Consider the following 24,200-nt stretch of genomic DNA (forward strand, 5'->3'; position numbering starts at 1 on the left):
TATGCAAAAACGGCTCGTTTGGGTTGAGAAAATATTTTACATAGAAGAGCGAACAACGTTTCGACCTTCTTCGGTCATCGTCAGGTTCACAAAGAAAGAGGTAACTGACCGGAAGCTGACCACATGTTTGAAAGGGGTTGTGTAACTGTGTGTCGAAATGTAGAGGGCGGTATTAGATGTTCGAATATATAATTTTATTTATTTTATTATATTAATATAGGTATAAAGGCGTTCCTTTATATTGGTTTATTTTGGGTTTAAGTTGTTGTATAAGTAAGGCTTCTTTAATTTTGCGTTTGTTTATGTATAAAGGAACGCCTTTATACCTATATTAATATAATAAAATAAATAAAATTATATATTCAAACATCTAATACCGCCCTCTACATTTCGACACACAGTTACACAACCCCTTTCAAACATGTGGTCAGCTTCCGGTCAGTTACCTCTTTCTTTGTGAACCTGACGATGACCGAAGAAGGTCGAAACGTTGTTCGCTCTTCTATGTAAAATATTTTCTCAACCCAAACGAGCCGTTTTTGCATATAAATTTCTTCAATTGATGGTAGTTGACTGACCTATCGCAGTACAAAGTATAATGTGTAAGTGTCCTAAATATGAAGATTTTAAGAATTAAAAAAAAATTGAATAGTTATTCTTATCAGTAAAAAAACAGTTATTGACAGATACTTTCAATGCCGTTGATCAAACTTTTCTCCTTCTTCATCTCAACTGAAGTAACTATTGGCTCAGTGACTGCCTGGTTGATGACTCGAATAATATTATTGATTGAGGAGATCCGTTTTGCTGATTGGTCAGACAGTTGATCACTGTCAAACACACCTTGTAATAGTATTAACTAAACCTTAACAGTATTCATAGTTTTTTTGTAGATATCGGTTAAGATATTTTCTGAACTAATCAAGATCTAGAATGGACTAAAATTTTGTCTAGAACAAAATATTTGTAATTTTGGTCAATGCCTTGACAATACATTTTTAAATTCGTAATTTCTTCTGCTTCACCAAATTAAAGTTTGAATCTCCGGCACATAGATCGTGTATTAGAGCAAATATTGTGTATCCTCCCGTCGAAATAACTGATATCACTACCTTGAAATTTTTTCTTGTTCCACTTAACATAGCTTCATAACTTCATGCGTACAGATTAGCATTAAAGTTTTAAAGGCTAGCCATAGTTCTGTTTTCCATCTGTTATGATTGCCACGAAACTAATATTGTAATGTTTGAAATTGTACGCATATTTCTTCCCAAATCCGCTGAATGCATCGTTACCAACACGTCCTATAAGAAGACGTGTGGGTACTTCGCCCAGCAATGCATTATCTTAGAAGATTGTACGTTTCTCTACGAAACTGGACATGACATGGGAGGATACCGACATACATAAAACATCCATATACAATATTAAAAAATTGAAATTTAATGTCATACTGTGAAATGCACGAGTACAAAATGGTTAAGAGGTTGGTCAATTCGATGGACTTCATAGCGATCGTTTTAATGACAAGGACGTGTTTTTAACTCAACTTGGTTTTTTCTTATATCTACGTCCTCGGCTTTTGGTTACACTATTTTGATAATTGCTGATAAATGCCCAAGATATTAAGATAATAAACTGCATTCCAACACTCAGAGACATTTAACTTTTAAAGGTGAATTTTACAGAAAAAAGAAAACTTTGCAGTCCAAAGAACTACTCATACTGATTAATTTTGCAGGTTCACATTTTTTATACAAAATTTATGCTAATAAAAGAAACATAGAACTTGTTGCAGAAAGAGCCCTTTTCGAGCAGCAATCCAAAAGTTTTAGTTTTTACGTTTGCCGTTAGGAAAAGTACTGTAACGTAATAGTTGCCAAACAAACCGCCAACACCAGCGCATTGAATGTAAATAAACATGGCCAGTGCATACGGAGAAATAGGTGCGGAGTCTGTTTTGACTTTGTGTTCTGAACAGTGTCGAGTAGCGCCATATCAATTCGAACCTACTCTGAACGAACCTAGAACAGTTACTTTTGACACAGATCTGAAAAGTTCTAGTGATGAGGACAGTTCCACGAGCGAGAATAGCGGAACTGTGAGTGATACTAATAGCGCCCAGGCCGGTTGCGAGTCGGTCATATCTCCAGTGGAAGAATGGTAAGCCTAAGTCATGACAACAAATATGGTCTGTATTATTTCACGTGCAATTTTAAACATCTCGAAACCTGTCTGGTGTTTATAACTTATTGGTATCACAGACTGGGTTTTATTTGTTTATACCTTGCCGATTATGGTAACTAATACTCAGCCCTTTCACAATCATTGTACCAGGTATTTATGACTCGTAACAAAATGAATTTCAATTATACGTTATAATTCTGTCTATAAAATCAAACTAGATGTAGCAGTGTGAAAAGTTAATTTATCTTGAAATGTTAAATTTGAACAATGGAATTCTTCAAACTTTTCCATATTTAAAAATGATACAAAAACATCTACAGAATGATCTACCAGCTTTTCAACTTGAAATATACTCTATTTGGGATAGATTTGTCCACTGTCTAGACTAGGAAATCAAGGTTTCACTAACTTTCAGGTGCCACAAATGCAAAACACGCTCATGAATGTGAAATGTGTATGTCTAGTTACATTCTTCGAAAACTTATACTTTTTAAATTATTATATTAAATTAGTTATTGTTTATCCCTTTATACTGCACACATACCTTTAAGTTTGTTCTTTTCGTGATGGCAAGGGATGGCTTCAGAGGGGTGGAACCTGTATGCTGCAGGCTGAGATCAGTCCTCAGCTCTACACGAGGAAGGATGGTGGAGACGATCCTTTCTGCTGCCGATGGTTTATTCAGTCTCAACCTGCCTGGCTTGAAACTCACGGAATCCAAAACAGTGGAATCCTACACAAAACGTGAGCGTTCAAAGTGATCTTGACAAAGCTTTGTATGGTGTGAAGTCCAGTTCTTCCTATTGACCATTCGCACCCACTGTCGCCACTCTGTCGGTTCCTTCTCCTTGCACGGAAACGAAAAGAAGCTTTTACCCGATGCCGAACCGTTTTTACAACCATAAGCAACGCAGTAAACCATGTTATCATAAAACAAACATAAAGTAGCAATATCAAGACAAAAAATAGTCTCACAAAGTATGTAATCCGAAAAAAAGCACCAATAGATTTACATAAAACACCAGCACTGAAAGGAACACAATGGTCGGCGCGCAACGAAGCGTGTTTGGCAACTATTACGTCATAGTTGTAAAATGTCATGGAAACAGCCGAACGCCCGAGAGGAACTTCAGTTCAAGACCCCGCATATTTTGTTTCATTTTTTACTCAAAAATTAAGTGTTTAAAAATATGGCAACCACACAGGAAGTATACCTAATCAAAGTACAGTTTCTGAGGCAATTATTAAATTTGTTGAAAATTCACCTTTAACTGCAGTATCATTAAGTAAAATATTTTACATTGTGGCATTAATGGTCATTATTGAAACGCATGTGAGATTGATCTATGTATAACTGTATTATCCCTATATTCTTATTTGCATTTTTTTGGCACTGCCATCCCTACATCATCTTACATTTACAAAATAATTTTTTATTACTTGTATGAATATGTGTTATAAAATTTAATATAATGTGTAATTTTTTCTCCTTTGCTTCATACATAATATAGAGACATTAACTGTACAACGTAGAAAGCATTGATTATTCTACATGTTACAGTCATCTAATATCAATCTATTATTGGTTGGCAATTTCTGTTTCACCGTGTACTTAAGCTTCATAAAATACACTAAATTTCTCTTTAAAAGAACAAAAAACTCCAGAAGGTAATACCAACATCATTTACACCAGAATTGTATTTTTTTTTAATTGTTACTTGTTAATGCGATTATATCATGCACCGCCTAGAAACACATGGAGTGGATTTAAGTTCAAATGGATGTTAGCAGTAAAGTAGCTGTAGAGGTATTTCGACTGAAACAAGAAGAAGAAAGATGAACAATTTGGTAGTTTGGTCACTTTATGGTTTGGCATTTTAGCGATGGCTTCTTGCCTTGTTTTCAGCTTGTAGCAAAGAAAAACAAATAAAAGTGAGTGGCAATCATCTTTTAAAGTAAAACTCTGTCACTGTTGATTTTTAATGTGCATATAAGTAGTATGCCTATTTTGCGTCTTGAGTATCCTTATATTTAGAATCTATCGATTTTATGATGATTGAACGTTTTTCATCAGTTTAAAACTTTAGACACTAGTGTGTCATAAGCTTTGGGGTGTTAGATCTAATGTACATGTACTTCGGAAACAAATATCGTTCGATTTACGTGTTCGATATTTATAAATTCCAACAGTCTTTCCAATAGCACGTATCGTCAAACCACCAAGTAATGAAAGTATAGGTTTGGTTTGGTTTGAATTTCGCGCAAAACTACTCGAGGGCTATCTGCGCTAGCCGTCCCTAATCTAGCAGTGTAAGACTAGAGGGAATGCAGCTAGTCATCACCACTCACCGCCAACTCTTGGGCTACTCTTTTGCCAACGAATAGTGGGATTGACCGTTACATTATAATGCCCCACGGCTGAAAGGAAGAACATGTTTGGCGCGACGGGGATGTGAACCCGCGACCCTCAGATTACGAGTCGCACGCCTTAACACGCTTGGCCATGCCGGACCCACTATTAAAGTAATTATGTGTTACTCAGAAGATTAATAAATTATTAAACTGGATACGTTCTTTTAGTAATATTCATTTGTAAGATAGTCATATAAGTAAGCCATATGATCCAACAGTACCACTACACTACAGTTTTTTAATGTGATACATATATTATTCTAGAAGTATATACAGTGATTTGAAACAGTTTGTATGCTAAATTGGTGTATGACTATGAATATTACGCATAGGATTGAGATATAAAAGTTTAAATGTTTTGAGTTAATATGGAAAACCGGTCATTACGTAGGTTCTAAGTTAAATATAACATAAATAACACTGCACAACAAAGTTTTTGCTTGTTGAACACTGTTGGGTGTTCCTTATAGATTTTTGGCTGCTAAGTACGAAAATCACATCCAAATTTGCCCATCACGTATGTTTTATCGAAATTTTCAGTTTTGCTACAATGGAAAAACGATATCAGGGAAACTGGAATCCGTCAGTGCTTGCTGACTACTGTTGGATACTGCAACGTGATGCACCGGATATTGAATACAAACGAAAATCAGGAGCAAAACACTGTTAATTATGTAGAACTTAATAGCGTATTAGAAACATAAACGCAATTACATACGTTATTGCCGGTCAACAGTTAACTGTCTATTTCTCAGAGTTCCTACGCGATGAAGCAAAACCAAAACTATATTTGTGCATGCCCACCAGGTACCTGCCACAATCAGCAAAAACATTTCAGGAAGCAAAACTTTTCAAAAAATTGTTGTGCAGTGTTATCATCAAGTATGCTATACAAATGATATAAAATGTTAATTTTATGTATCCAAATGTTACGTTCATTATTGAAGTCAAACTATGAAATTGACGCTAACGTCTGCGCACCGTCTGTCTGCTCATCATAGATGACTTAATTGTTTACATTTTGGCCCTTCTAGCAGCAATCCTTCGGTGAGATGGCGGCAAGTCTTCGGATTTACAATGCTAAATTCAGTGGTTTGATTCCACTCGATGTACACAGCAGATAGTCTGATGTGGCTTTTCTGTAAGAAAATAAACACACACACTAGCAACAAGCCCCCTAGTAACACAGTGTTTAAATATCTTTCCGCTCTCTTGCATCCCTTTTTGGAATTATCTCCTTCTTGTAATACAGCCCTCGCCAAATACAATTTGGAACTATACACTCTGTTTTTCCCTACAACCCATCCTCTAGTGCCACTTTGTGAAAATATGACGTCACATTACCTTCTTCATACAACCAGAGACAGCAACTGTGGTATTATAAAATCACGTAATTACATCAACTAAATCAAAGTGTGATTCGGTACGGGGACGGGACTACATATATATAATACCCAAATGTAATGCTAAACGAAATATATAATACAAAATAAATTTGACCTTCAAGAGTTGTGTTTAAAAAACCATAATATTCGGAATCATTGTTATCTAAATAATACAATGTGATTTTCTGCCATATGCGGAAGGAATAGATAATATTTTCTTTACAATTCCCAAACTGTTTTTATATTAAAATAGTTTTCCGGAATTCAAAGAAAGTTTCTACTAGCTTAAATCTTTAATGTTTTCCATAGTTTTACACTTTTCTGAAAACTGAAAGTTGCAAATGAATAGAATTTGTATTCCCGTTGTGAATACCGCACCCTTCAGTTGGTTAGTTAGTTAGTTAGCACCATTAGATTCCATCAGGGAACATAGGGCCGCAATCGCTTGCGGATTCTTCAACAGGTATTTAAGTGAGTAGGTTGTTAGCCCACTGCACCGAGCCGTCCCTAATTTAGTAGTGTAAGACTAGAGGGAAGGCAGCTAGTCATCACCACCCACCGCCAACTCTTGGGCTACTCTTTTACCAACGAATAGTGGGATTGACCGTCACATTATAACGCCCCCACGGCTGGGAGGACGAGCATGTTTGTATAACGCCCCCACGGCTGGCGCGAACCCGCGACCCTCGGATTACGAGTCGCACGCCTTACGCACTTGGCCATGCCAGGCCCCTTCAGTTGGTAGTTTGTGATTATTAAGGAATGAACGTGGTAGTACGATTATTTAAACTAGAATAGACTAGTATTGCGTTATTTTGCAAAGCAATTCTTGCAGGTAAGTAGCAGTTGCAATGAACTTTATAGAAACTCTTCATCGATGAGCAGGATTTAACATTGTAAAAATGTGAATGTCGATACAGAAACGAAACTTTTCTACTCAGTAATATAATATAAATATAAATAACATTTTTATTTGAATAATTACTTTGTTTATGAACGTTTGCATAATTATCTAATTACTCTAACTTAAAATGTGTATGATACTTACTTCAAACGATTTAAAAGATAGAAACAACAATATAGACTAGACTTAGTTTCACAACGTTAAAATTATGGCCAGACTCAAACAGAAACAAAGGACAAGGCACACGAATAAAGGCAGAACAAAAAAAAAAAAGGCTCCCCTAGTTTTCACTAACTATACAAGTTAAAGAATCTCTGTGCCCACACACGAGAAGCATGGCTAACACAGCCTAAAATGAGCGGTAGCATTCTCAAAATACTGGTTTAAAGTGATCATGAAAGTATATATGAATTTCGCACAAATGAAGCTATAGAAGGGAAGTGTGATAGTCAGGACTACTAAATAAGTGAATGTGCAATTTTAAATAAACGTTAATTTACATCTATACAAAATATGTTCACTTTAATCCCACCAGCAGAATTTCCAGTGTTTCTATGTTCTTTTATTTGGTGATAATAGTTGTCTTGAGTTCTTATCGAAACTTCGTCAGTTTCCACCAGCTACAGCTGATCTTCTTCCCAGTTACAATGTCAACTAGGCACTAGAATCTGCTCTAATATGGGTCAGTTTGTAATTACTTTATGTGGAAAGAGAGTTAACTGCTAGGTACCTTCTGAAAGATGTTCAATAGTTATTTTTCCAGTGGTACCTCGATTGCTGTGGTGACGTTTAACTCGCACAATCATCTGGTAGGTTCAAATAAATTCTCTCTTACTGATGGCAGGACCAACTAGCCGAGTCATCTAACTCATCTACACTGCTGTTTCCAGGATCTCTGTTGCTGGCACTGAAGTCTAGCTAAAGACCATCTTGCCTCTGTCTTCTCACGACTCAAATGCCTTTCGAAATAAACCTAGTATATATCATAAAACTGTTGCCGGTTTCAAGATGTAGTGGTACATTGATGATGCAAGTGCATTTGGCATTTTATTTTTATGATGGTGCTTCACCCTACAATGAGACGAGTTAGAGGGCACTGTCACTCTTTAGTCTTTACCGTCTTGGATGGCACCAACAGTTGTATCGACTCCTATGGCTAGACCACTTGGAGACAGGCTTCCTCAACTGTAACAATACTGAATCCAATAATCCAATGCTGGAAACCTTCCCATACTTAGATTTCTTATCAGCATTAGGACCTTCATCAGTAATCACAGGAATCTATGTCTTAAAAAAAATTCATCACTAGCCCATTTATCATTTTGATGATCTCTTTTTAAACATGGTTAAGTCGACAAGCAACATAACTTTTTTTCCATGGGATCAGCAAAGAAAGAAGGCTTCACAAACAGAAATAATTGGAACAAGGCAAGAAAATCTCTGGCAAGTTAATGAAAAAAAAAAAGAAGAGTAGCTGCGAGTTAAATGTGACCTTTAATATTAGATGTCCATTTTAAAATGCAAAATTTTACTGTAGTTAAAGGATCAGCCAAGTGCATTGGTTAAGAGAATCATGACTATGAATAATATACCGATCAAGCAACACAATTATAAGCTTAATTGTATTCATGCCCATTCTTACCCATAAACATATACAGAGGACCTGAGGACTTCCTTATTCCACAATTTCCTTGATTCTCATTCTAAACTATCTGGTGATCATGTTTTCATATTTCTGTTACCCCAAACACACAATAGGAATACAAACCTGGGAAATGCTCCAACCTGGCCTCATTCCTAGAGTACAATTTGTTCGTCATGTAGACATAGCTTTTTTCTAGTAGAAATAAATGGGTCTGAGACTATTTTGGTCCTGCACATTTAATTTAACTTGGGTTAGACGACACTAATCTCACCTTTGACTATTAGCTTTTACCATATTTTCATTATCTGTCCTTAGGGACTTTCATTCAAAAATTGTACAACAGTTTCCTGTTACATGTACAGCTTGCATTCTCATGTTTTGAAACTGTATTTTGTAACGAAACAACATTAAAAATATTAAGTAAAACTGTTTGTTTATTAAAAATATAACAGCCAGCACAACTGAAAATATTCCTAGCACAACCAAGTAAAATACTGGACATAGCACGTATATATACATATATATATATATATATTTGTTGTGAAATCTAAGGTATTGTTTGTGACTTTAGCATGGTATTTACTCATTCGTATTTCATGTTGATGAAGCTAAAATATTCTTGTACTGATTACAACCACAAGATGAAACTGTGTTCTTCAAAACCCTAACTGATTCTCTTAGTTACTGTTGTCTTTTCCATGAAAAATTCACCACCTATCAAACACTTCAATGCAGAAATTGAAACATTTTCCCAGCATTAGTAAAAATAATAGGTACTCTGCATTTTCCAAAAATATTGTCTAGTGATTCATCACAGTTTCCTCATATTCATCGATATTTTTAACATTGTCAAATTGTTTCTCTTCATATCTTCATTGTTTTCTTTTTTATTTATTACCAATCGTGTAGTTGATTTATATGTGTTAATGTTTTAAAACACCCCTAAATGACTGCATATAATGCGTCTGTAGTGTGTCGTCCACACTCATGTATTTGTTTACATACACGAGTCTCACATTCCTATGCCACTTTTATACTTTATAAAGTACTTTTGAACTGCATCAATCACTTTAGTAATATTGAAGTTACCTGCTGAAATATACATTTAGTAGAGATGGTAGTGTTATCTATACGCCGTTAAACTCAATTCAATTTAGACTTCACAAATTAAATAATTACCTGCAAAATTCAGACAGATCAAGACTTTTGAACTTAAAGCATATTTATTAAGTTAAGATTTGCATTATTATTACGTAATTCTAAAACACACTCAAATAAAGAAAACTCTCTTAAATATCCTGTATTTGACATATTTTCTCTTGTATATCACTAAAAACTCAGGGAATACTGGTGGCACGCTCTGCCGAGTTCTAACCATTTATCTAGATTGTCAGAATGATTTGTTTAAAACATCAGATGACATTTTGTATAAGAGAATTTACTCAGTGGCTTTGAAAGCAAGAAATCTCAATACCCTTCCAATTACTAATTTTCAATCACAATTATCCTAGCTGTTGATAATTTTACAATGCAATATACACACCGCATCTCAATATCACTTAATACCATATAAAGCAAGGAATGATCCTAACTGCCAATAATCAATTAGTAACCGTACTAAGTTTTGTATACACACTGCATTTCAAGTTATCATTCGTGCTCAGAAAGCAAAGGCCAATTCATTATTTCAGTCAGTAGTCTTTTCAACTACATTACCATCGTAGCTTTGGTGGCGGAGCTGCAACTATAGAATATAGTCAACAGTCTTTCAACCATCTAACCAAAATAGTTTTAATGACTGATAAATCTCAACTATATAGATCAGGAGGCTTACATTGACATACCGACTTATAGTTCGAGCTGGTAGTCACACCCATTTCCAATGACACCAGATAATTCCTGCAGCTTTCTTTCCTTTATTGGGTAGATTAGGATGACTCGAGATACTGTACTCATTCTTCTTTGACTAAACGACTTCCTCTCCAAGACCTGGCATGGCAAGGTGGTGGTTAAGGCACTTGACTAATAATCCGAGTAGCCTAAGAATTGGCGGTGGGTGGTGATGACTAGTTGCCTTCCCTCTGGTCTTACACTGCTAATTTAGGAACGGCTAGCGCAGATAGCTCTCGGGTAGCTTTGGGAGAAATTCGAAGCAAACCAAATCATCTTCAAAGTCTTGATCAAGCCAATATGCCACACTCCTTTTGTGAGTTGTGGCTACAGATTGTCGGCATGCTTCAAGTGCTTGCACATACTTCGTGTTAGCTGAATCTCATGTATGAAAGGAACAACTTTTTAGAATGTCAGGTAAAGACCAATCTCGCTAGGTCTAAGCTGTTTCTGTGCTGCTGGCACGTATTACACTTACCTGCTGCATTGAAACGTCCATTCCTTCATCATACAGTTAGAGCACTTCTTCTGTTGATTGTCCGTTTCCTAAGTTGTTGTCATGTGCTCAGTCATCATCAATCTTAGCTACTTTGTGTACTCATGTAAATAATGTCTCCTTCTTGTAGAGGACCATATATCACATCCATGAATGTATCAGGTCATCCCTTACGTAATGTCCGATTTTCGGTTCAAAAAAGTGAAATGATTCCACACTCTTTTCATGTTAGTTTATCTATAATGTATGTTCCATTATTATTAATTACTTCCTGTCAACGATCCATAAGCTTCTGAATACCACTTCTATAAGATTCTTGGAGTTTGGAGGAAAAGAATGAAGAGAGGGTGGTTAACATCTTCATGTGTTCCAAGCTCTTTTCTATCAAGATAGTTCGGAAACTTCAGAATAGATGATAATCAGATGGGACAAGGTCTGGAGAATGAGGTGGATATGGAAGTGTTTCCCAGTCTAGCTTTTTAATCTTTGCAGATGTGATTCTTGCTGTATGGGGCCGTGCATTATTTTAGTGTAAAACAACATCTTTACAATTGATCAAAGCAGGCCTCTTTTTTTTTCAGTGAAACATTCGAGCGCTCTAATTGTTGGCAACAGAATTCTGATATAATCATTACATTGAGTGGTAGCAACTCAAAGTGGATCACACCGACAATATTCCACCAAAAGCTTAACAAGACTTTTCTAGGGTGGAGGTCCATTTTGGGCTGTGCTTTAGCTAGTTTACCTGCACTGAGCCATTGTCTGCAGTGCTTAACATTTTTTATAAGATATCCACTTTTAATCTCCAGTCACTAACCTATCAAATAAAGGTAAGTTACGTTCACGAGAGTGCAGAGAAGTGCAAATATCCACTCTTATTCTAAGGTTGGCTTCTGTCTACTCATGGAGGACCCATTTTCTAAGTTTTGACACCTTTGCAAGCTATTGCAGATGACGGTGAACTGTTGAATTAGTTGAATTAAGCTTCTTTGCTAGTTATTCAACTGCACTTGATGAAGATTGTGCAGCCAGCAGCAAGCCATCATTAAACTCAACAGGACGACCTAAAAGTGGCGCATCGCTTTAGTTGTAGTCACCTGATTTGAACTTCTGAAACTACCTTCGATTTTTTCTTTCATAGAGAGACTCCGTACCATAAAACCATGAGTGTTTCGTGTAGTTTCTGCTGCACTTTGCATTTTTTAAAACTCGTAAAGCATTATATGCCTAATGTGCTCCTCAGACACATCCATCTTCATAAGAGTTTATTTGTTTAATGATTTGAAAAAGTGGAGTTGGGCTAGTTTCTTTCATTTGTCTGAACATTTTTATACATATCCTACTACATATTTTAGTCATTAAAGCTACAAAGACAGAAATGATGATGAACTTTCTGTATTAAAATTACGGGCATTACTTATGGGATGACCTGATAAGTAGGAGCAGGTTTAACAAACAACCTGTTGATCCCTGTTCTGTTGCCTTTTATATACATATATATATATATACCGTAAAATTACATATGGCAAGGGTTCAACCCACAAACTTTGAAACTATATACTTGGTATTCTATATTGCCTGTTCTGCCAAACAATCAGATTGAGGATGGTAAAATGAATCACGAGTCTTCGTCACACTAAACACTTTATACAGCTTAGCAAACAGTTAGCTGTTCAAATTAGCCAATTTTATCCATGTGGATATCTTCTACCACTCAGGATCATGCAATTCAGTTCTCTTACAGTATTGATAGGCTGTAAAATTTAGACAATATTAATTCATCCAGCAAGGGATATTACAGTCGCTGATACTTTCAATGCAAATGCTATTTGTGATGCAATATCTTTTCAGGCAGAATAGATATTATCTGCTATATAAAACAAAGAATTAAAGAAATTAGAATAAAGGAACTTCAGAAATAACCTTTATGCTAAAACGGCATACAAATTAAAGGAACCAAATTTTTTAAAACCCTTTATTACTAAAGCAGTAAGGAACGTGGCATGTTTGCATATCACATTTTCTGTTTTATTGTTTTAATCTGCTAAGTCAGTTTTGGCATTTGGATTCAGTACATTTAAGCCTTTTCACCAATTCGTTCACACAAAGTATACCACAAAAGTACATTTTAATCATCAGATTTTCATAACTATCAGGATTAAATAACGAATGAAGTGAGTTATGTTTATATGTAATGTTTTCATGTTCAGTAATCATTGATTCAGAATTAGAAATGAGCCACACTTCTTTGAGAGCAAGATTGCACACTTACAACGTGCAGTGTTAGTGTTTCTTTATTGAAGAGGAAAAAGGGAATTTATTAATAGTACTGAACATTTATAGAATGTAAATAGTCATTCAGTTAATATATTTTTATAATGGTTTGCAAGTTGTTTTGAGGGTCTTTCAGTACTATTAATAAATGTTAAGTTGCAAAGTCATCAGATATAAATTTAATTTCCTTGTTATTACCGTTAAACTATAAGTATGAGTAAAATTTACCATTTATTTACATTTAGTATAAGTTGTCATGTTTAGTTTCATGCACAGAGTTAGTTTTCTTTTCTCACTGAAAGTGTTATCTGTCACGTTTTTAACTGATAAGCTTAGTATGGTATCACTAGGTGCTGGCTATAATTTTATTGTTTAGGTTTAATTACACTGAGTTTGTGAGTTTATTCACAAGTACATTTGTGTTAGATTCAACTTATTTGATATTTAGTATATGTTCAGGCATCAATCTGAGACAGGTTAAACTACTGAAAAGGTCAGCCCCAGTGTTAACAGCATGGAACCCATTTGTGGACAACATTGTGGTAGATGAATTTCTAGGTATGGGATCAATGTATCACAGATCTCAGGTCTAGAAGTTACATCAAATAGTACCATATATACTGGTAGCTTAAAAGAATATCATGTGAAGGGCAAAAATTTGTCATACACTATTATTACATCATAGAAACAAGAGAAGCTCCTAGTTACAAGGTATAAACAGTATTTATTGGCATAAAATCCTTTGACAAGAAGGCTTCTTAATGGTAGGAAGTATCTCATAGGTTAGTGTAATCTCACCTCAAGCATTACAGGACTTGAAGACGAAAAGCGGAAGACTTTCGAAACGTCGTCCTATACACTTGCGTCTCCACAACAGGCAGTTGCCGTCTATTCTACAAAGTTTCATTATGAATACTCTATCCAAACAATCTATCAAAGAATTACAGTTCTATTCTAATAGGCAACTGGCCATTCTATGGTGGACAGGGCTAAAACAACCGTTTTTAACAATGGGTTATTAATGTACTGTCTTCAAACAATGGTAAATAAAAACACTGTTCTGACGAGTAGTTATGGGAGCAATGGAAATCATGTACTCAATGAAGGTCTTTAACTGTTTAGCAGGAAAAGAACATGAAAACCAAAAAATAAACATCAAACTGGTAGATGATGCATGTATACAAATAGCATCAGACTCTATCAATCTAACGTTACGAGAGTTTATAAAAGTGATTAAGAGATCAGAGGAAATAAATGCTGCCTTGAGACGTTCTGTAAACTTTATATCAACATCATGCTCTTTCAAAAGACTAAACCCTCATACCCAAAGAAGTTCACTATAATTGTTGATTTAAATTTCTGTGGATAACTTGGCATAAACTATTTGGATGGTTTGCAGCTTTAAATGGTGATTGCTCTTCTGAAAATTGTCATAATGCTCATAGAAGAAGATACTGTCTTATCCAAACAAAATTTCCATTTCAGCCTCATTATAAGTAGCGGGAAGAAGTTAAAGCAAGTGAAAACACACCTATCTATCTAGTATATTAGATTACTTCAATGTCAGTCACCCAATTTAGTATGCAGGTGAAAACACTGTTGGCATAGATTTACTCTTTACTTTGTACAGCATATCCATCAACATTATACTGTTAAGCTCTGATATAAAATAAAGAATATCCGAGAATCAAGGTAATAGGTCTCAGTGTAGATCCTGTCCCACAGATTCCTGGGATGGGAGACATAATGTCTGCATTTACAACTTCATGTGTGAGGCATATGTGAAAGTTGAAAGGGAAAGTCACTTAGAACAACCTAGAAAACTATACAAAGATGAAATGCTTTCCCTCAAGCATCTCTCCACCATCAAGAAAAGTTAAACCAACAGCTTTTGGAAACGAAACACTTCATACAGGGGAAATAGTGAAAGTAATAAACACCCTGAAAGAATGCAACAAACCTCAGGCTGAGTTGATGCAAATAAAGCATTAAGCAAGGATTTGGATAGAATAGACCCTGTACACTTTACAAACGATCAAAATACGTGGCATGAAATTGAATGAACTATGCAGCAAAGCCAGTCTCACAAGCACTTCATTATGGCTTCTCCATAAGAGTATGGTTTGCACAAGAATCCAAAACATGGTATTTACATAATTCTGTATGGATCAAGATCAAAGGAAATACCATCCTGCACAAATACATTAACCAATATGACCATTTATCCAGAACTAAATGAAGATAAGGAAGTCATCTTTAATTCTTTGAATATTATACATAGAACCATAAATACATATAATGCTGGATTTGTAAGTCTTTACGTGTAAAAACCCTCTCTACGTTTAAGAATGTTACTGAAACCAACTTGGATTTAGTTTTAATTGTTTGTTTTTTGCTTTTAATTTTGCGCAAAGCTGCAGGAAGACTATCTGTGTTAGCTGTCCATAATTTAGCAGTGTAAGGCTAGAGGGAAGGCAGTTAGTCATCACCACCCACTGCCAATTCTTCGGCTACTCTTTTACCAACGAATAGTGGGATTGACTGTCATATTATAACGTCCCCACAGCTGAGAGGGCGAGCATGTTTTATATGACGGTTCTTCGAACCCCCGACTCTCAGATCACAAGTCGAGTTCCCTAACCACCTAACCATGCTGGTTCTTTGAATTTAATGTTGAAGTGTCAAAGTAGTTGAGGAACAGGTATTATCCCTAAAATGTGGGATGATACTTTCATCCTCACCCAACACATAAACACTACAAGACATCATTGGCATGTCCCAGAAATGACTGTAACTAGAGGGTCCGCCCATCAAATTGAACCACTCCTCCAACCATCATTAAGTAGTTATCATAGTGGAAGAGAAACCTGGATCCACAGTGCTGAATTTACAAGTGATAGATTGGAGGGCTTTAAAATTGATTAGAATATCTTAGCCATATCTTTAGATTTGGAAGATGTCTTAAGTAGAATACAATTATCCGTTATTTCTGATAAAATGCCCAGAATAGTAGTAATTAGTATAATGCGTATGATCGATCATGGCTGTATGAACTACTACAAGAAACATCATTATGCATAAAAGCTAGCAGTCAGACTGAATCATAAGGTACACTGACTTGTCACAAGAATCACCTATTTTGCCAGTTTTTTCCACATCAACACCAAGGATCTAGTCCATATTGGCATTTCAACCACATTCTATGTTATAACATTTGCTGATGACATTCTGGTTTACAACAGAAGCTCTATCAAAGCTGAAATCGAAAGCAAGATGCATTATTTAGCAGGGTCAACAAATGGTGCAATGACAAAGAAATGGTCATCAACTCTTCTAAAGCCACTACCATCTGCTCACTGAACATCATATGTATTGATGAGGAAAACATCACCATCTTTTGTAGCACTGTATCGTTTAGGCAGAAGCACTGAAGTAGATACGGTAAAGTTTGACAGCCAAATTAACGACATGGTAACCAGAACTACTAAGGACATTAATGTGCTGAAAGATGCAGCAGGAAATATGCAAAAGGTCACCTGCCTATGTGCTACCAAAGTGTCATCTGTTTCATCCATGATTATGCAGTAATAATGATAGTATGAGTAAATATACATCTAGATAAGATTTTAAAGATATAAATATATGTTTAACACTGGTCACGGATATCACTTCATTCATCACTATCAAAACTCACAAACACTGAGAGTACCACAAAATAACAACAGTGCACATAACTCAAATTCTTCACTTAATCTTTGAAATGTAAAAGCTGTTTTCCAACGTCTAGCCACTGCTCTTTCCAGCTTGATGATTCTAGCTCTACAACAAACAACCACACACACACCAACTAAACAGAATAACACGTAAAAATTTGTCTCAACAGGAAGCCAAGGGTGGACAAATGCTATACAGTCATTTTTGAGATTGTTACAACTAGATGTCAAATTTCTCTATGTTGAATAAACATTTAGTACCACTGGGAGTTGTGTAAATAGCTTTAGATAGCAAACATAGGACTTCATCATAGAAGATGATGAAGCACAGAACGCATGCCAGTACCTATTTAAGCACCGCGATGGAGAGTCACTTTTTATAAGCTACTGATGGTTACAACAATAAAAGAATTGAGAGAGCTGATTGGACCTTTATTTTCTCATGGAACAAGCATCTGTATTAGATTCACAGAACTTTCCATATCCCCATTGTACAAGAATGGTAATGAAAACCATAACGCAGGTCCTCCTCTGGATTGGTATAAACAACAAATTGGAAATAAGCAGGGCCACTAACATAATATTTGTAAATTACTCATACCCAATACTACATAAAATTATAAATGATTGGTCTCCATATAAATAGCAGAAAGTAAAAGAGCTTCGTGGTATGATCATCAACATGTGAAACAAAGAAGCTTTTAAGCTTGCTGGAAAAAATTCCTTGATCAAATCCAGCACTGACAAAATATTGAACTTCTCCACACCAATAAGAAGAAAGCATAAACCATGAAAGGACTTAATTCACATTTAAAGAGTACGAGACGAGACTGCTGGAAACAAAGTAGCATATGATATAACTATGAAAAGCAAAAATGAAAAATCAGTAGGACCGTATGCAACCAAGATGCTATGGGTAAAATCAGTAAAGGAGCACTTTTCTGCTTCTTATGAGGCAGCCAATGTCCGCATGAATGGTTGGCACCTGTTGGCATAATTTTTAAGATTATCATCTACTATCCAACTCAATTAAACCTTTTGGTGCTAAAACTTTTAACTAGACGACACAAAAACTAAACCTGGCCAATTAAGATGACATTGTGTAAAATAAACAATTTTATGTTTAAAACTACATTTGTTTGCTTTTTCACCACTACCGTCCATGTTCAATTTATTCTTCATTTAACAGTGTTGAACATACATTTTACAGGAATCTTTGACTTTTCTGCTTAACTTTATTGGACTTAAATTCCAAAGTGATAATTTTTTCTTGGTGCTCACTTTATTTATTTATAAAACTGCTGTTGTAACTGTGTCAAAATACAACAAAAAGTGTCGCAAACTTGTAAATTTACCTTGATAATGAGATTGAATAGAGGTCGACATAAGTTCCCTGAAACTTAGGGTTTTAAATTACCCGACCTGATCCGGTTCTCGTTTTTACCACCCGGGTAATTTAAACACATTTGGCTGAATAACTCAGTGTTTTAACATGGAAATTAGTAAGATTCAGTCATTTGTGAAAAATGAAACTTCACTGGATTCTTTAGGATTAACCCCCCCCCCCACTGGCACAGCGGTATGTCTACGGACTCACACCGCTTTAGACCGGGCTTCGACACCAGTGGTGTATAGAGCACAGATAGACCATTGTGTAGCTTTGCGCTTAATTCCAGACAAACCGAAATCTTTAAGCTTAATGCTGACGTCATTGACTTCTATTGCTGAATGAGGAAACCACAGACAATCAAATAGCAAAATTCAGGAGAGTGAATGTGTAAATAATACAAAGGGTAACTTTCTGGAAAGAACAGAAACAAAATATTTGACCTTTTATGGATATTTCCAGTACTTAAACCTAATAAATAATCTTGTTGCTTCCAATATGGAATGTTCTTTCCACGGTTATTGTGCACGGATAGTTTCTTACCAAAACGATCAAACAAGTAGCCTTTAATTAAACATTAATAAACTAATAAATAAAGAATTGTAAACGCTGTACTCCAGAAAAAAGACCGAAAACTGAAAATATTTTCATTTTATTCAATTCACAAAGAAAAAATATATAAAATTGTACTGCAGTTTACAAACACTTATGAAACTACCTATTCAGTTATGAATTAAATAAAAAATGTATTTGTTGAGCAGACTAAGTGTGCTAAAATTGATCTTATATGTCATAACACTATTACAGTACAAACTAAACTGATGAAAAAGTTTTTGTAAATTACAAACAGATAATTATTCTTTAAATTAAATATGTATAACTGACATAATGAACAACCAATATAGTTCTATGTGGGATAAAATACGGAAATAAGTTACGACATATTACAAAATAATATAAACAAGTAAAACTCCATGAAATAAATTTGTTAGGATTTATTTATTGTCATAACCCACTCAATGTTCTCTAGATATGCGTCACCATTCTCTTTTTCTTCTTCTTCTAATAAGTAATCAACATAGATAGAAGTCCTTTGATATATTGTTTAGGCAGAATATTCACGATGAAACTTTGTAGAATGGACGGCAACTGCCTGTTGTGGAGACAAGTTTCGTCAGAGGTAGATGTCGTTACGTTTATTTCTTCAATTACTTCGCCCAGTCATTCAGTTTCCATTTCATAATCATAGGTGTAGTGAGACTCTTCAATCGTGTTTTCCTCTTGTGTCTCAAAGGTTGATTTTGATCATTTTTCCAAGTTGTGTTTTGATAAAATGATTATTTATGCATGTGCAAGAATCTCACGCCTGGCAGTAATTATCATTCCTATTGTAGAAAACACTCTCTGATCTAGTGATAGTAGTAGGAAATTCAAATACCTTCTGCTAAGTAGGCAAGGTGAGGAAATTGCTTTCATGTATTTTTCCACCATTCTAGATAATTTAGTCACTATTATTTGTTCACTGTAAAACAACAACTAAAAAAAAACTCAGCTTCTTCTTTTACTGAGATTGTTGAAACTCTTCTCCCAGGTCTAGCATATTAACTAGTTTATGGTGTAATGTCAGCTTCTTGGTCTGTGGGTAGTTGGTAGCAACTATCAGGTTTTTTTAGGTTTTGATGACAATGTTTGGGAAAGTTCAAGTGTCGAGTTTTATAAATAACGGTGATTTGAATCGGGAATTAAGTCATGCTATAGTCATCAGAATCATGTCACCAAACTCAATTTCTATAACATTGAATCTCCGATACAATTTAATAGCAATAATAAGTACAATGCACTCATAAAATTTCATTGTCTAATATTCCTAAGGTACCATTAACTCTCAGTCATTGTCATGTAATATCAACCCCCTTTCTGTAAGAATTGACAGTATTACTTGTTGATTGTTACACATAATCTGAGTAATTTTTATATGGAGTTCCACTTGTAATTAAATCCTATTTCAGTGATTGCTTTGGTAACACAAGGCATAATGTTGTTTGAGAAATGCTTCACAGATAATAGTTGAATGATAAAAGTGACCAACAAATTTTACGTATGATCAGTAAATCCAGTCATCATGTTTTTTTTATTTCAATCTTTCTCAAATGCATAACTGCAAAGGGTGGCCAGATCAACTAATGTGATTTAGTGGTCATTTATCGCCAGTTTTGTCAGATTCATATTAGAGACATTCTTTTGAACTGTTAGTAAGATATCGGTAATACCAAATTTATCTATTACATATTGAGAGGGCCCGGCATGGCCAAGTGTGTTAAAGCGTTCGACTCGTAATCCGATGGTTGCGAGTTCGAATCTCCGTTGCATCAAACATGCTTTCCCTTTCAACCGTAGAGGCGTTATAATTAACGGTCAATCCCACTATTCGTTGGTAAAAGAGTAGCCCAAAAGTTGGCGGCGGTGGGTGGTGATGACTAGCTGCCTTCCTTCTAGTCTTACATTGCTAAATTAGGGACGACTAGCGCAGACAGCCCTAATAGCTGTGCGCAAAATTCGAAAACAAGCAAACAAACATGTTGAGAGGCTCTTGCAAGATTTACAGAGGTGTGCCACTCTGAGAAATGGACAGAGTGTTTTGTTTACACAGTTGAAGATAATAGCGATGTAAGCATCCATCTCAAAGCTTGTTCACAAACCAGTTGTTAGAATGATAATTCGTCAATCTGTGGACAAGATTGAGTATAGGTGTTGTAAAGCCTAAGTTTACAGATTTTCAAAAATTCTCGCCATTGTGCGTAAATTGGACACTATAATTAGATTCATGCGAAATGTTTCTCAAACCTGGACCACGTGCAATAGATCATAATTGCATATCTTTTACCATCATCTGAGCAATTAAGCTTGTAATTACATGTGATCTCCTTCTGTCGCAATGCTTCTGATCAACCTTGAAGCCGAATCTGGAAGACAGAAATGTTTCAAAAATATTTTTTTATATATAGTTTGTAATTGAATGACTAATTAAACTAATTCACAAACTTACACATTTATACAAACACAAATAATTATGATAAACTTACGTTTACAAACTATATGGTACCCATATTCTTCTAATAACAAATGGATTAGCCTTGCCTAGTTAGATTAAACGTTTGTTCTAAAGGCGCTTTAACAAAATAACTGAGCTTTGTCGTTTGAACGAAATATCTCCTTGAAGAGGCTATAAATTGCATTTTCTTTTACTTTTGGAAACATATTATACATAACGCTTTTTCTGCTTGAATTCCATGTTGAGAAATACTAATAACTACAGCTGGATATGGCCAATAGATGTTGCAAATAATTCTGTAGCATGAAGCATATTTAATATCAATAACTATTTAAGTCAAGATTTATTATTAATTTATTATTATTATTTTGAGAATTCCAGTTCTTTAAAAGGCTAAAGATCTGAAGAGGCTAAATGTATTAGTACTATACACGATTTAAACATGTATTATTCATTCAAAACTTTAATGCGGGCTGTGTTTACGATAGGTCGTGTCCCAGATTTACTACTCACATCGACCTATAACTTTACCTTATTCATAATATTTAGGCCATCATGGCCTGATGATTATAAAACGCGACTCAAAGTCTGTAGATTGCGGATTCAAATCCTGTCAAGGAATATGCTAACCATTGTAGCCATTCGTTGGTAGAGTGTAGCCCAACAATTGACAGTGCATGATGCTAACTAGTTGCATTTCCTCTATTCTATCATTTCAAAATTATGAACGACTAGCGCAGATAGTACACAAGTAGTTTTGCACAAAATTCAACAAACAATCAAGATAAATATATTATACGTTTTTTCTAGTTATTTTTAAATGCGAATTTTTAAAATGTTTTTGTTTTGTTTTTCAACATTAGATTTGGCACAATACTCAGTGTAACACGGGATTTGGATATTACAGCTAGTATTTGCTTAAGTCTTACGTTTCTAATTTAGTAATTACCAAATATATTAAAATAACATGATATTGCATTTGTATTCAGTTTTTTGTTTTTTAATTTGACAGATAATCAAATTTTCTTTTTAATACTGAAAAAATATAATTTTGTGAATCCTCTTCGTCATAGAATCTTTCATTATCAGCAAGTTTCTGGATAATATTTCAAGGCAATGTATGGAATCATAAAAATTTTGAGCTTCACATACTGTACCTATATGAACACCACAGTAACCAGAGTCAATTTTTCACTAACGTCAAACTTTGATTGCAAGCTATAGATTCCAATTGTATTTACGATGAATTGATTGACAGGTATTTGTATCCGTGTGTATATGTGCCAGTTCGTAAAAGAAGCCAAAACAAAAAAACGTGGATATTATCTCAATATCTTCATAGCTGGTTAAAGCCCCACTGGTCTTAGATTATAATTTAGCAAACTTTTAACTTTGGTATTGACAGATTTAATGCAAATTAATCAATTATTAGAATGGATTTGCCATTCTAAGCTGTATAAATGATTTAATTAAAAAAGGAATGTGATTGTAACAATTCCTGTTGTTGAGCAGGTTCTTTCGAGTTATTCTGTCCACTTAATAATAATGAAAGTGTTTTATTTATTCAACTGTACGCTCTACATGTTAACTTAAATAATGTTCACTGATGAGCCTAATTTTATTTCAGACACTAATACTAGAATTTTATTTACGTGCATATTCTCTCGTATCCTATTTCTTTCTTTATAGGACTCCAATTTACAGCACTGAATTAACCAACTGACCATCAAACGAGATAACTCAGCAACTCACTCTAAAAAAGTTGATGTAGCATATTTAACAGACTTGGTAACCAGCAATGATATGCTATAACCTAACTATACTAAAACTTCCAGGTGTCGGTCATGCACTTATAACATGTCTTGAAACTTCCTACTGGCCAAACAACAAAACAAATGACAAATGAGAAAAAAAAACAAAACAGTCTATATGTGTTTGTGTTTTTTAATAGCAAAACCATATCGGGCTATCTGTTGAGCCCACCGAGGGGAATCGAACCCTTGATTTTAGCGTTGTAAATCCGTAGACATACTGCTATAACAATATAGCAAGCTAAACAGTCTATAACAATACTGATTTAGAATAAAATTGTTTAAAAGAGAGGTTCCATAATATTGTATGCAGTTCTAAGTATTTTATTAGAACTAGCATTGGTTTGGTTTAGTTTGTTTTGAATTTCGCCAAAGCTACACGAGAGCTATCTGCGCTAGCCGTCCCTAATTTAACAGTGTAAGACCACAGAGAAAGCAGCTAATCATCATTACCCACCGCCAACCCTTGGGTTACTCTTTTACCAACGAATAGTGTGATTGACCGTCACAATATAAAGCCCCAACGACTGAAAGGATGAGCATGTTTGATGTGACAGGGATTCGAACCTGCGACTTCCAGATTACGACTCGAGTGCCTTAACCACCTGTCCATGTTGGGCCAATTAGCTTTATACCCATTTTATTTAACACTTTTGTAATTGGTCGAAAGTTAATTCCAATTAAACATTTGGATTTCATACATGCATGTAGTGAAAACCTTTGTTTAAAGGATTTTCATCCTATATTAATATTATTTGCATCACAATATGATGACTATCAAAATAATAATATTAATATTGAATAGACGCGTGTACTTTGTATGTTGATCAAAACTCGTCTTTGAAATACTGTTGTTATAAACACTATTCAGAATTAAATGGCCTTTAAAATGCGTGTAAAATATGACAAAGATTGAAGATTTATACTATTTAGTAATCTAAACATTAAAGGTATTTCAAGTTTTTGGATTTCTTTATTCAGGCGGTGGAAATACACAGGTATCCTTTAGATTTTACTTTGCAGTTTTCCGTCATGATATTGATT

The 24,200-nt window shown here is 34.9% G+C and overlaps 1 protein-coding gene across 1 annotated transcript in view; it reads left to right on the plus strand.

Annotated features, from left to right (window-relative positions):
* Nucleotides 1-24,200, plus strand: part of LOC143258493 (multiple C2 and transmembrane domain-containing protein 1-like) — a 135,634-nt gene that overhangs the window by 22,941 nt on the left and 88,493 nt on the right. The gene's annotated exons all lie outside the window — the stretch shown is intronic.

Source organism: Tachypleus tridentatus, chromosome 8 (genome assembly GCF_004210375.1).
Source record: "Tachypleus tridentatus isolate NWPU-2018 chromosome 8, ASM421037v1, whole genome shotgun sequence".
Lineage (NCBI taxonomy): Eukaryota > Metazoa > Arthropoda > Merostomata > Xiphosura > Limulidae > Tachypleus > Tachypleus tridentatus.